Source organism: Nannospalax galili, unplaced genomic scaffold (assembly GCF_000622305.1).
Source record: "Nannospalax galili isolate Female #2095 unplaced genomic scaffold, S.galili_v1.0 scaffold376, whole genome shotgun sequence".
NCBI lineage: Eukaryota > Metazoa > Chordata > Mammalia > Rodentia > Spalacidae > Nannospalax > Nannospalax galili.
Genome location: NW_008338108.1, coordinates 1,927,121 through 1,940,641, shown reverse-complemented (window position 1 = coordinate 1,940,641; position 13,521 = coordinate 1,927,121). Strand labels below are relative to the sequence as shown.

The 13,521-nt window shown below is 35.1% G+C and overlaps 1 protein-coding gene across 3 annotated transcripts in view; it reads right to left on the bottom strand.

Annotated features, from left to right (window-relative positions):
- Window positions 1–13,521, bottom strand: part of Galnt13 (polypeptide N-acetylgalactosaminyltransferase 13) — a 652,434-nt gene that overhangs the window by 474,210 nt on the left and 164,703 nt on the right. The window lies entirely within an intron of this gene.

Sequence of the window (13,521 nt, the reverse complement as noted above, 5' to 3'; positions counted from 1 at the left end):
TTCCTCCTTATTCTAAGAACACAGCATCTATCATCTTAGAATCCTCTCTTTTACCTTGTCCAGACAAAAACATACCTAATTTTCCAAGGACCAAGAAAATCCTATTCAAGTGATAATATCCAGGTAGAGAAAACAAGGGTTAGATCTGACTGACCATGTACATGCCAGACATTTTGCTGTGTATTTTCCAAGTACTTCATATTAAGCACAGATAAAGCATAACCCATCTTTAGTCATCTCTCAATAAACACATAAATAATTAAAAGAAACTACTTTCTCACCTATCTTCCACTTACACTGTTAGCCAAGACACCCTCATTTTCCTTCCTCTCCATGTTACATCCATCCAGTCATTCCTTAAGTCCTCGTGAACTCAGTACCTACGTGTCTCTCTAGTCCTGCTCTTCTCCTTTCACTTTGTCCCATTATACTAGATGTCTTATCCAGCTAACTGCATTCAGGTCCTAACTCGATTATCATATGTCCTTTCCCATCTCACAGAACTATAGCTTATTTGAACGTGGCCAAGGTCCACTCTGGCCTAGCCTGTGAAGTCGTGGTCAGGCACGTTTTCATAACAGCAGTAGCATCCTATTTCATGAAGGATTGTGAATATTCCAAGCTTCTTTAGAGAGACAGCCCTTATCTCCTGAAATTTTTCTTCAGATAAATTTTCTATGCACACTTCAGATGATTCAGATGTCACCTAGCTGGTGGTACTTTCCATAATTCACCCTCCTCAAACCCCAGAAGATTTTGAACAAATTCTTTTGAAACTATATAACAAGGAAGTCATTGAACATTCTTGTTGATAACCTTAAAGCTCTTTAAATGTTTGAGTTATACATTTTAAAATGAATATTAACTGTTCCTGTTTGTATGTATGTATGTATGTATATGAGTGTATGAGTGTGTGCGTGTGTGTATGTTGGTTTTCATGTGAAGGTCACAAAACAAATTTTGAAAGTCTGTTCCTTTTCTCTTTCTATTGTAGGTGCTGTGACCGAACTTAGGTTCTTGGGCTTGTGCGGCAAATGCTGTTATCTGCTGAGCCATCTTACCAGCCCTAGTTCACACATTTTTACATCTACATATTGGCAGGAACCACTCAGTAATTATTCTGTAAGATATTTAATTGATTGTGGTAAGAAAACCAACAAACAATTATTTATTATCCAATGTATAAGTACTACCATATTCACTTGAACCATTAAAAAACATAATCCATTATTTCTCATAGGCATGGGAGTTATGAAGATGTTTTACTCAAAAACATTAGCATTGCTTAATTTCTGAATCTTAAAGTTAGCAACCCTTGGAATATGTATAATGTATGTTTAAAATGAGTAGTATATTATCAATGCTGTTAACAATAAATTGTTAAAACACTCAGTGAGTTACTATTATATATGTGGCATTTATCTTGTGAAATGTCCCATACAGATAATAGAATGCAAGAAAACATGAAACTATTAAGAATATGGAAAACTGATACTTGGCAAAATAATACCCACTAAATCAGTGAATAACTAGTTGTAACTAATTCAATGAAAGTGAAAATCAATATTTGCTATTTTCAAGACCCTTTTGATAAAGTCTTTGTATAGATTTTATCATCAATCTTTAGTTTGACTAAATACTATATATGGAAATTTAAGATGTTAGGGAGCAATTTGATAAAATTAAGAAAAGCGGTTATTGAAAAAAATTATATATATATATGGAGATGACTCAGTGGGTAATAATGCTTGTTGTGCTAGCATGAGGATCTGAGTTTCAATCACAAGGACCCAAATAAAAAGCCAGTTGTGGCTGTGTGCAAGCCTGCAACTATGATGCTGTGTAGGCAGAGACAGTTGCATCACTGGGGCTTGCTGGCTGCCACTTCACTCCAGGTTTACTGAGAAACACTTTCTCAAAGGAATAAGGTGGAGAGCAACAGAGCAGGACAATAACCATCCTGTTGACTTCTGTTGGTTACATGTGTATGGGTACATGTTACCTGCACACATACCTCTGTGTATATCATATATATAATACACACATGCTTGCATACCACACATGCTTTCACATACACACACACTATTTTTTATTTAAATTCAGTTGATAAAAATTCACATTAAAGTTGACATTTAAACTTTCAACTTGTACACAGGTAATAGCACTATGCTTTAGAAAAGTTCATTTTACCCACTTTCTCTAAAATACTGTCCACTGAATTATTTCCATTCTTGTAATTCATAATCCAAGACACAGTGCATTTACACAGTTTTTTCAAAGTAGCTTTCAGTCAAGGCTTCAGTTTTCATACACTGAACTTGGTTTTTTCATAAAATTAAAATAAAGCTATTTTGCTGATTCTCTCTGTTATTTAGTCCTTATGATTTGTTATGACTATTTCTCTTGCTGTTTCCACTTTTTATTAATACACTTTGTATTTTCTTAAATGTAACTCAGATCTTCCCTATACAATCTTTTAATTCAATCAAGTTTAGATCTTACATATTTCCTTTAATAGACAAGGATATCATGTGTTTCCTATGATGCATCCACAAATGTAAATTTCTATTCTTAGTGGATCTTTTGAAAAGTAAATTGGATGTTTTGTCTCCTTCAAAGGAGAGGAGAGATTCAATAAATGTTTTTACTTAATATACAAAATTAAATATTAACTATAAATTCTCCTTCGTTTATTCATCAAAGTGAATGTTAATAGTTTGATAGCCTTTTTTTTTGACCCAGTCATAAAAATCTAAAAATTAGTAATGTGAATAATTGTTGATTTAACTTCCATACAGACCTTATTTCTACACACAATACACGTAAGTATAATAACATTCTTGCAGAACAGTTAAGAAACAAGATGTTGAAAAAGTTTTTTTTTTTTTTTTTAAAAAGCAATTCAATAATATCAGAGGATGAGGGGTGTATATGCCATTGACTACATTTTTTACACTTAGATTTGCTCTGTTTCCTCAGTACACATTTCCCTTTCTGACACTGGCTATAATTGAAAACACCAAGCTTTACAGTCCAATGTCTCAGTCACCACACTCTCCAGAGGCCACTGAAGCTTATACATATAGAGTTTTCAGTTTCTTGGACGATCTTTGCTATCTTGCTACAGAGCCAGTACATATAACATGATTACTCATTTGGCTTGGTTAATTCAAATGATTCAGATCAAAGTTCAAATGGAACTTCCTCAGAAGGCCTCTGCCCTCTAAGTTAAGATGACTCCTTATTCTGATACATACTTATAAGCTAATATTCCATCCTGGACTTTTTTTTTTTTTGTAAGATTTAAAATTTCTTGGAATTGGGGCTGGAGAGATAACTCAGTGGTTAAGAGTACTGGCTGCTCTTGCAGAGGACCCAGGTTCAATTCCCAGAACCTACATGGTGGCTCACAACCATCCATAACTCCAATTCCAGGGGATCTGACACCCTCTTCTGACCTCCGTGGGTATTGCACAGCACTTACATACATGCAGCCAATACACTCATGCACATAAAATAAAAGTAATAAATAAAATGTTTTTTAAAACTTCTTGGAATTATGTAGTTGTTCAGCATCTTTGTATAATACTAAGATTGATGTTATGCTTCCCAGGAACAAATATTATGTCTCTCAAACACAATACACACAAATAAACTTCAGCTAAAGTGGTTTCCATGTCTCAGCTTCCAGAGCATAAGTACTTTTTTGTATCCATTCATTTTTTTAGACAACAAATATTTAATGAAAATCAAGTTCATGTCAGGCATAACCTCAAGTGCTAGAAGAAAAAAGCGAACAAACTAAAATGATACCAGCTTTTCAGAAATGCTGTTTTAGCTGGAGGAGACAGAAAAATAAAGTGTAAATAAGAATGAAACTTATTATAGTCTTATGCACTTCTACAATAGTTATGCTATCACAAGAGAGACTATCAGACTGTGTAGTCAGAGAACTTGTTCCTGAAGAGGAAACATTTTCATCATATGAAGTTGATGAAAAAGGATTGGTAAGATGACTCTGCTAGAAAAGGCACTTGCTGCACAAGCCTGATGACCTGAGTTCCTTCCCTAGAATCCACATGATTGAAGAAGAAAACACACTCCCAAAAGTTTCCCTTTGATTTCCATACACATACTGTCACACACACACACACACACACACACACACACACACACATACACACATGTGTACTCACATGAACGTATCAAGACATACACACACACCACCACCAACATCAACAACAGTAATAATAGTAATGACTCATATGATAACATAGCACACCATCTGTAGTGAAACAGCCTGCTGTCTTGTCCTTCCCACTGACTATAAGACATTTCTTTGGAAGTTGGAATATTCCAGCATAGAACTGGGGAAATTACTAAGAAGTCCCAATTTTAGCTGAAGAACTATTGGTAGCTGACCACTGCTGGGTGAGCGACAGTTGGTCTTCTTTAAGGGAGTGATGCTAGATAGGCTGACCAGGCTCTAGTCTAGGATGAACTCACATCAACAAACATCTGGGCACAAAAACTTGACCTGCTAGGCTTTAACATATATGACAGAATGCATGAAATCTGGTAGGGCATTTGTAGAGCTGGTGCAGATATTGGAGGGGGTCTAAATATGATTAAGATGTTTTGTATGAAATGCACAAAATTCCAATAAAAATATTTATTGTACAAAATACAATTTTTTTGAAAGTTGGATTATTCCTCAGTACTTTAAATCATGAGCTGTACAATAAGTCCTTAGTGGATACACTACTTTTAATGAGATTAGAAAATCATTCCAAAAAAATGCTGTAACTATTTCCATTTTATATGTGAAGTAACAAACACAGAGCTTAATATCAGTGGGTACTCACTGTTGGACCAGAGGTCTACCAAAGTTTCTCCTCTAGCACTCTTTCTATCCAACATTTCTTTTCAAATTTTGCAATGTTGGGGATGGAACCGAAGCCTCTGGGATGATGGCCAAGTGCTGTAAATCTAAGCCTCCATTTACTCTTCAGATTTCACCAACATTGCTCACGATGTCCTTGAGCTCACTATGTAGCCCAGGCAGCCCTTGTACTTGTGGTATGCTTGCCTTGGCCTTCTAATTAGCTGAGATGACAGGCTATTAAATTTTGCCCTGTGTTTGCAGTGGCTTTTATTGATACTGTCTTATGTATGTCATGGGGTTGATACAGTTTATTGTATAAATGCAACAGCACTTCAGGTTTTTATAAATTAGAGATAAAAAATTCCAGTTTTAAGCATTATGTTTGATTCTAACAAATTTTCCAATTTCTAATTTATAAAAATTTATGAGATAAAAATAAACCGTGGGGGAAAATATATGACGACAGTATTTTGCGTCACAAAATTTACACACATGAAAGCAAAGGTAAGTAAAATTCAGGCCGTGAGGCATTGGTTTGATGAAGATACATTGGAGGCAACAAAGTTTTAAGGACTACACAGTAGGCAACATTCAAAAGTTTTAAGGACTGCTCAATAAACACAACACAAAGATCTAAAGATCTGTTCCCTAGAATTTTATGAAGTTTATATTCCAAGGGAAAATACATTAGCATACTGTTTAACTGAATAAACAGCATATTTCTTGATACATTGACAATATCGCTTGCCTACGGTGAATTTTTCACTTTTTATCGTGCCATATACATTCTTATAAATATAGAAAAATAAAACTGGTAATCATTTTATATCTCGATATAAATTATAGAAATATAGTTTTAGAGACAGCCTTATGATGGGAAAACTATTTCAGGATCATTCTTTGATTTGTGTAAGAGATTGTAGAGAAACAAAGAAGAAAGGAAAATTTGATACTTGAAGAAAATATTTATTTTAAACCTCATCTCAAAGAGCATGATGATTTTCAGAGACATTAAATGTTTCTGATATGAGAACTTTGCATAAATTATATTTATTCCTATAAGAACACTTCTAAAATATCAGATAGTGGCTTAAAATGCATACTCTCTGCAAGATAATTCAGGCTGAAAGAACTCTGAGCTCATTTGTCAATAGATTTTATGGCTGTCTAGGTAACTTGCATAAATTAATTCACAGCACATTCTCTCCTTGGATGTAAATTTATCCCTGTGTTTGCAGTGGTTTTGATTGATACTGTCTTAATATTTGCCCAGAAATAAAAGTATGGAATGTTTTCTAAAACAAACATACAATTGGGAAGCATTGAAAATTTTGCATTGTTTAATCTATGAAGAAATTTCTCTCTATTCGCTAAAAAAAAAAAAAAAAAAAAAAAAAAAAAAAGATAAATGGCCAGATTTCTCAGAAGTAAGGCCTGAAGGTAATAATGTATTTATTGTTTAAAAAAAAAACAAGCAAAATAACATTTCAAATATGTCAAGAGAATTCTCCATTTAAGATAGCTTGGAAAAATTCGATTCAGTTCTAGAGAAAACCATATTCCATGTGACCTTTCAAAGGCCCTGAAATCTATAAAATAAAGATTTTTACGCCACAGAACAAGCTAACCAATGAATTTACAATATTGGTCTATCTGAAGTGTGTGGTGTAGCTTATAATTGTGTCCTATTTTTCATGGCCAGTCAAAGTAAGCCAATATAACCCCATGCCTTTGCTGCATTCCAAACTTTTTATATGGATTTGCTGTTTATCTACTGATGATATTTTACAGCAGCACTTTCTATAAAACAGATGTTCTCTTTAAAATAAAGACATGGTGTGATACAGAGGATTTAAGCATCTTGCAAATAATAATGAAGAGTTTTGAGACAAAAGGCAGAAAATGAAAATATTTGATATATTGACTTAAAATAAATGTTTTATATTTGCAAACTTTTTTCTATAGTTTGCTGATATTATCATATTTTTCTTTGATTCAATAATTATCTTGAGTGAAATATTTCCAGTTTATCATTCTGATGAATAAAAAGCAGAAGTCTTATTATCTCCAACAGAGCCATATCATAAAAAGTAATTTTAAGGGGTTGGACAGATGGCTCAGGGGATGAGAGCACTGGATGCTCTTGCACAGTGCCTGAGTTTGGTTCCAAGCACCTACATGGCAGCTAACAACCATCTGAAACTCCAGCTCCAGGGAATCAGTCTACTTTCATCTTTTGACCTCCACCAGCATTGCACAACATGGGTGCACTTACATTCAGAAAGATACTCATATACATAGAATAAAAATAAATAAATAAGTAAATAAAATTTTAAGCAATTTCAAGATAATAAAAAGAACTGGCTGGCCCCTATATGTAAGGTGTCACACAAATAACTAACAGATAGAACCTCAGTAACTCTCCCTCTAAGAGGTATTTTTGCTATTTTCCTTTTCAGGCGAGGCCAGTGAAACAGAAATTCAAGACTGGTGGGACCATAGCAGAAATTATCAAGGAAAAAATGGGGAAAATGGGGAAACTTTACATTGGGAGGATGGGGAAGCAGGATAAGACAGGGAGAGAGGAGATTATAAATAGTACCTAGCTAGTATTTTAAAAAAAAGAGGAAATGGTATTAGTCCAAAAACTTACTGAAAATATACACATACAGTATCTCTACATGAGTCCCTGAGTATAGTTGAAGGCTACATAATGGAAACAGTGCCAGACAATAGGAACCTTCCTTTATGTTGCTGGCCAGGGTAGTCCAAGAGACTCCCAAATTACAGACTCTTGCCATCGTCCTTGATTACCTCCCAGAACTTGATGGTAAGGCCCTATTGCAGAAGACAGGACTAATGTGGACACAAGATTTGGAGCAACAGAGCTGGAGATCTGACCTAGAAGCTAATCCATTAGTTAATATTCAACCCCAGCTTCAAGGCCTAAACACCACATAAATGACCAGCACAGCAAATGGCATTGGTGCAATAGTGGCATTTTTATCTTGGGAATAATCAACAGCTACTTAGTTGGACTTCAAGCCCAGTCAATGGTAGGAAACTCATGTGTGGTACTATAAACCTAGTCAAATACACATAGCTGGAGAGGTCATAGTTAAAAACTCCAAGGCTGTCACTCCCTAAGCAAATGTAATATGAATCCTTAAACCTATAGACAAGTATTCCAGTCACCACCCAGAAAAGAAGCTTCCTTTTCAAGGGACAGATAGTTACAGAGTTCCACAACTGGTCACTCACAGAGATTGTCTGTGAGTTGCCCAAGTCTAAGTGGCGCATCTAAGATGCAACCTCTACACCTAAGGTTAACAAAACATAGAACAAGGGATGAAGAGAACACTTATGCATCTTTCAATTCCATCAATGAAGCTCCCTCATGCAACAGAGGACCACAAATGCAAATGGTCACAAATGGCCAAAATGCAGAGTATAAGAGTCTTCAGAGTGTGGGTCCTTGGACAGGCCTCCTATATTGAGGTTTACTTACCTAGGACTCCAGCACCATTTTGGAAGAAGGGGCAGAAAGATCATAAGAGCCAAGGAGCAGGTACATGGCTATATGGAAGCAGTCCTACAGGCTCCTGGAACTCCTCTCATTCAAACCTACAGCAGTCATGTCAGCATGCATAAAATCCATGCAAACTTAAGCAGACAAAACCCAGCACAGAACTGTGAAAATGAACAGCAGTCCCCAATCTTAGTCAAAAAAATTATTGGCAGCTGATTACTGCTGGGTGAGAATGAGCTGATCTTCTTAAAGGGAGGGACCCTAGAGAGGCTGACTAGATCCCAGTGGATGAACTTGCACTGAGCGACATCTGGGGACACTAACTATATGATAGGCCTTAACATAAATGATAGAAGGTATGAATTCCATTGGGGGGTCCTCTGGGAGGATGCTAAAGAAGACTAAGTCAAAGATGATTTTCTGTATGAAACACACAAAAATCTATAAGAATTTTAAATATATGCATATATATTCATGCTCATACATCTAATCTCCAGAACAAAAATTGAAATTGAAAAAATATGTACCAGAAAATAAATTTTCATTCATTAACTTTTACTGCTTCCTAATAAAAGTATTTGTTAATCACTTAATTTTTGAATCAATACATGAAAATGTCAATGCCCATAAGGTATCTGAAACTTGCTTTAAATTGAAATATATTTGGTTTAGTATTTAATGAGTATAAAATAGCCTTATTGATTTGACATTCCCATGCTTTATATATTCATATCATAAACTTTTAGCTTCTCTTATATCACCAACATACGGCCAGCATCTGGCAGACATATAGCAGATTTTTAGTAAATGATTATTTAATTAAAAATACATGAACGACTGAACAGCAGATATGCCATTCAGTAAAGTGATGTCAAGAAACATATGTCACATACATGAAATTCCAGAAGCAAGCCACAGAAAGCACTAAGTACACTTGAAATTTATATAGCACTAAAAAGTTTAAGAATTTTCTTCATATACACATATCCACACCATTTAATCTTCAAAATATCTCAATGACTATATTACCAATGCAATGAGGAAGAAAGTTTCATGAAAGGTTCAGAATCGCCATTCAGATCCACATTTTCTGACTCTTAATTGGGCCATTCCCAACTGAACTTACTCCATAAGAAAAACAGATCACACCTTAATTCAGAATCATTATCTAGAAAACTGTAGGAAAAAATGAACACACGGTGTATCAAATCACCTGGAACTCATTATAAACCTAGCTCCTATACATTCTAAGTCTTAAAATGTTAATAAAATAACTGTTTCTAATTTCAAAGCCCATATGGATCTGCTGTTTATTACATACTAACAGATCCATAATGTAGAGTATGAGTCTCAAATTTTTCTACTCACGAAGATAACCTGAGTATGATCCTAATTTTTTACATTTCTAACATACAATCTACACACATCCTGGGTAGAGTGAACGTGATCGAGTGCTTTAAAAATGCCACAGGTGTTGTCCATTGAAACTGATCCTGTAGACTCTCACTAGGACTTTTCTTAAATTCTTACAGTATTGTATTTACTCCACTTATTGGATTAGATATCAGACATTTGTTGGATTTTAGAAATCAACTATACATGTCGGTGTACAAGAAAACGAAAGAAAATAATTGAAGGAGTAATTTGTCTGAACATGTGTGTGTATGTATATATGTACATACACACACTCACATACATACATCCACATAAATATACCATTCACTAAACATGAAGGAATAATAACATGCACACATTTAGGCAAGGTGTATCATGCTGGCCTCAAACTTTCTATGTAGATGGATGACCGTGAACTTCAGATCCTCCTGTTCTTACCATCCCAGTGTTTAGATTATAGGCATGTGGCACCAATGCTCAGTGTACTACTGGGAATCTGATCAAGGGCTTCCCGAAAACTAGGCAAGGACTTGACAAACTGAGCTACATCCCAACCTCAATGTAGACTTTCTTGACTCTGTGTTTATGCATCATGTGAATCAACTTCAAGTATATTTCTACTTGAGGAATGGGATAGGGATTGTCTATTGTGAAATAACTGCTTATTTTGAAACCCTCTCTCATGCTTTTATCATCCTTCTATAATTTTATATTTTATTGATTCCTTAGAATTTCTGTTTTGATCATATTCAGGATCTCTCCCCGACTTCCATCCTTAGTAACATCCCACAGCTTCCTGTTGTCTATTATTATCTTTTTAAAAACCTACTGAGTCTAATTGTGTTCTACATATGCTGTTGGGTGTAAGTCCATCCCCTGGAATGCTCCTGTTCTCATCATTTATCAGTTGCCAATGGATTCTCAGCAAAGTTTGGGGCTTCATGTCCACCTCTCTCCATGGTGGGTTTTGTCTCGCTTCGGCTTGTTCATTTTATCAGAAATGTTGTGGATTCATTTCTGGAACTGCCTTGGTGTATCCAGAAAACACAGTTTATTTGTATTTAGAACCTCTGGCTCTTACAATCTTTTTCCCCACTCTTCTTCAATGATTACTTAGCCTCGGGAACACATGTAATACAGGTGTCCCATTTAGGGATGAGCATTCTGCAGTCTCTCATTCTCTGCACAGTGACAACTTGTGAGTCTCTGTATTAATCACCATTTGATTCAAGAAGTTTCTCTGTGGAGAGTAGAGAGATGCACTAGTCTGTGTGTAAAACAATAAATCATTAGAAGTCGGTAGTGATAGTACACATCTTTAATCCCAGATCGTGGGAGGTAATGCAGGCAGGCAGATCTCTATGAGTTAGAGGCCAGCCTGGTCTATATATTGAGTTTTAGGCCATTAGGGCTACATAGAGAGAGTCTCTCTCTCTCTCTTCTCTCTCTCTCTCCTCTTCTCTTCTTTCTCACACATACATACACACACATGCACGCATGCACACACACACACACACACACACACACACACCACAAGGAAACCACAGTACATCATTAATATTCTATTAAATCCTATATCTTTTTAGCAGAATAGTAGTAGGAATTCTCCTACAGATTTTGAACTGTCTAGCCAATTGCTCTTGACCTTGTGAACAGCGCCAAGTACGGGATTCATCTTGTGAAGCAGGCCTTAAATCCAATCAGAAAGTGATCAGTTAGTCTCACAACAGTCATGCCACTGTTACACCAGTGGACAGATATCACCAGGCTAGTCATGGGCTCACAGCTTGGTAAGCCTGATGATTTAATCAGCATTTAATGTGATAATATTTGCAACACAGAAATTTTGGTTCACATTCTAAGCAATGAGTGCATATCAGATCTATCAAAGGATCAATTTTGCGGTTTTCAGAAAAGACAAATTTGAACAAAGAAACTATGACATGAAATATTCTCACTTAGTAATTTAGGAAAGAATTTAGGGAAATTGCTGGTGCTTCAGCAGAATCTTTTGAATTATGCAGCCAAACTGCATCAACAAATGAAAAAAGTATAATTACTTGAAATAAATGAGTCTTTAGAACACATGTGTTTATATATGAGAAGAAATGGTCAGTTCTTATTAGTGACAAGTTAAAAGATACTGGGAAAATAAAATCATAAGAAGCCAGTACACTAAAGAAAATTAGACTCTGGGCAGGAGAGGTTGCTCAGCAGTTTACATTCATCCTGAAGACCTGAGTTTGGTTCTCTGCACCCACATAGGATGACTTAAACAGCATACACTCAAAAATACACAGAATTTTTTTTTGAATTTTAAATAAATTTAGAAAAGAAAGCCAGAATTGTGTACGCAACACACATTCACTAATTAAAATATTTAATGAGATAATCCATGTTAAACCAAATCTTTTAATTTTTCTAACTGTAATTCTGTTACCAAGATTTATTTGGTCTTTTCCAAAATTGAATCATATTCTGAATTTTTATTGCCATTTGGTGTTTAATTTTTTTCAACAAATAGTTTATTATATTATTTTTGTAAGAAACCTTAATATTTCTATAAACTGTACAGCCTGTGTCACTGTATTTACTGGCCTTTTCCTTCTTTCCTTTCCTTCCTTCGTTCCTCTCTCTCTCTTTCACTCTCCTTCCTTTCTTCCTGGTAATTTTTAGTATCTCTTTTTCTTTCTTGGTCAGTCTTCCTTCAGATGAACTAATTGATGTTATTACTCAAGCTCTAGCTTTCTCTTTTAGTCTGTTCTCATTTCCGTGTTTGCCATTCACATGTTTATTGCTTTTTTCTTCCTGCTTTCCCTAGATTTAATTCACTCTTGTTTTTATACTAACTTGCATTGAAAAGTTAGACTGTTGCTTGAGTTGATCTTTCTGTTCTAATAAAATATAGGGAATTAGGGCTGGAGAGATTGCTCAGCGGTTGGAACACTGGTTGTTTCTGAAGAAGACCCGGGTTCGAATCCCAGCATCCACATGGTAGCTAACAACTGTCCATAATTCCAGTTCCAGGGGATCTGATAGTCTCTTCAGCCTCTTCTGTCCTCTATGGGCATTGCACGACACGGGTACACTTACCTACATGCAGGCAATACACACATACACATGAAATAAAAATAAGTAAAATATGAAAAAATATAGTGAATTAATTAAAGACTATTTTACCTGCATACCATAACTTCTAAGATTTTATATTTTCAAAATTCAATTAATTCCAAATGGATTGCATAGAAATGCGTTAAATTTTCAAACCTGAGGCTCTTCTAGATGTATTTTCATTTTTTCCTAATTTTATTAGGTGTCTAAGGAACATATATTCTATGACTGCTATTCTTTTGCATCTATTAAAGTTCGTTTTATGACACAGTATACTCTATCATGATGATTTGGTGGAATACACCAAAGAATTTGTATTCCATTGCTGCTTAGGTTGATAGGTAATATTTCCGTGGACTGTGATTCATGAGACATTATATCCTCTTTCTTTTTTAAAGCTTTTTTCATTCCTACAACCTCTTTTTCATTCTTAGCAAATCTCGGTACAGGTTTTAAATTTTAATTGGTTTGTTGAATATTATCATTAATTTGCCTTACCCTAAAGTCATTTAGTTTAAGTTGTTTGGCTGTTTTGCTTGGATCTTATTTATTCATATTGATATTCTGTCTAGTTGTTTTATTACTTGTTGAGCCAGAAATA